The sequence below is a fragment of the Cyanistes caeruleus genome, chromosome 9 (assembly GCF_971803275.1).
Source record: "Cyanistes caeruleus chromosome 9, bCyaCae1.hap1.1, whole genome shotgun sequence".
NCBI lineage: Eukaryota > Metazoa > Chordata > Aves > Passeriformes > Paridae > Cyanistes > Cyanistes caeruleus.
This window is the reverse complement of record NC_141709.1, coordinates 29,202,032-29,204,250: the sequence shown is the minus strand read 5'-3', so window position 1 is coordinate 29,204,250 and position 2,219 is coordinate 29,202,032.

Below are 2,219 nucleotides of genomic sequence, written 5' to 3'. Positions count from 1 at the left end.
TGCTGCAAACGGGCCTTTTGCGGCAGCCGGCAGCTCCGGCCGCTCCGCGCCGCGCCGGGACGGCTCCCCGCAGGATGCACACGCTCTGCAACGGAGCGCTTCGTGGTGGAAAAGGTGCACTCAATGGTTATGGGTTTAAAACACTAGTCGGCTCGGTCTGTGGGTTGCCAGTCACAGAATCGCAGAATATTCTGGGTTGGAAGGCATCCCCAAGGATCGCTGAGTGAAACTCTTAAGTGAATAGGCCATACAGGGATCAAAGCCATGACCTTGGTGTTATTAAAGATCCTGCTTTAACTGTGTCGTTGTGATTTTTGATGGATTTGCAGAGGCCTTTTTTTGTGTGTGTGTGTGTACTAACTATAGCATGTAGTAATGTCAAAGGACAGCAGTGGCTTGGTTGCTACTGGTTACTGAGGGGAGCGCTCCGAACAGGAGTCACAGCACACAGTCAGCAAAACCAGAATCACCAACACGCCACATAAAACAGCCACATCAGCCAGGCCTGCAGGAAATTCAGCTCTGCATGCACCTGGCTGGTGAAAAGTAAGTGGCCGGACCACTGGTCTCGCTGTGTGAGATGGGAGAAACCACACTGCCGGAGGGTTTTCAAGCAAGAAAGAGCCATAAAGCATCAGGAACTGAGTTTGGAATCAGTGTTCAGACATTCAGAGCCAAAACACTGTCTCAGTGCACTGATGTCATTCTTGGGTTGTCTGCAAAAAAATGCCATTTGTACGGTTTGCTTGGAAGAAAATAAGATTTGTACTTAAAAAGTAACAATAGAAAGCTTTTGATAGTCATTGATTTTTTCTTGGACCAAGAAACTGGTCAGCCATGGATGGCTGGGATTCTGATAGTTCTTGGCAAAGAAAAGGAAAATGCAGTGATTTACAGAAAACAATTAAGAGTGGCTCCAAGGCATATTGGAAATTTATCTTTTGAAGAGCAAATTACATTTTGTAATCTGAATTTGTGTTTGTTTTTTTAAAAAAACCCTGACTTTTGGTAGATCTTTGACATTTTGATTAAATTTGCTTAGGTAATTCAAGCATGACTGGCATTACTGTAAGGGAAGAAGCCATATATAGCTAGCTGAAAAACTTATTTATAGTTTTTAAGCATTTCAGATTTTTCACATTTTTTATGTATTTCAGTGTAAGCAGACACCCAACATCAAGGAATAATGTAATATGCCATGAAAATACATTGATGGATAGATGGAAAATCTTCTGCCATGCTCTCTACAGGAAAGATACACTGTGATGAGAATGTGAAGTTCTTCACAGATAAGTGGTATTTTTCTTGATACTTTCCTGGCTGTAGTATTGACCAAGATGACAGTCAAGTATGATTTCCTCATTTTATAAGGAAATTATCTAAGAAGCTTTAGAGTTTCTTCAGACACACCTGGAGAAAGAACAGCGCTTTATTGTGGTATATCAATTTAAAAATATTTTTAAAACCTAGTAAATTCTAAGAATAATCTTTAAAAAAATCCATTGATGATCTGCATAAGCTTTTTTTTTGTCATAAAATTAAAAACAAATCTACAATACGCATTTACACTTTTGAGGAATAATATTTTAGTTGCTTGGGTATAGGACTAAGAATGAGGCATCACACTGCAACATAAGAAGCAAGTTTTGCTCTAGAAAGGGACTTTATAAAATCTACTTCCTACACCTTTATGATTACCATCTCTGATTTCTAGATAAAATTTAGTGGCTTTCAGAGTCATATTTTCTCCTACAAATTGAGCCCAGAATCTGAAAGTTTTTGATCACTGGCACTGAATTGGGAATTCTTTAAATAATGGCCCATTGGCAGTAGAACTCTGTTTCCTCTCTTAGTGCCATGTTTCTATATTGCTCCCTGCAATAAAACATTCTTTAACATCAGCAAAGAAGGAAGCATTGTTCCTGAACACAAAGAAAGAGACTATGTCAAAGACTGTTTGGCTTTATACTGGTGCAAGTTTTCAGAGCCAAACTGCACTGCCAGTTCATATTAAAGTCTATCCAGCTATTTGAAGGAAATATGCCAGTCAGGTTTGCAAACTGGCGTGTTTGCTCACTAGCATGTCTCAATGTTGATCTAGGAGGACTGTATCCAGCAGCAAGTATAATCTAGTTACTTCTGCAATTTACTCTTTGGCCTCCTAAACCTAATAAAAATCTTTGTCAAATAGATTGGAATGGGCTGGAACCACCACCCAG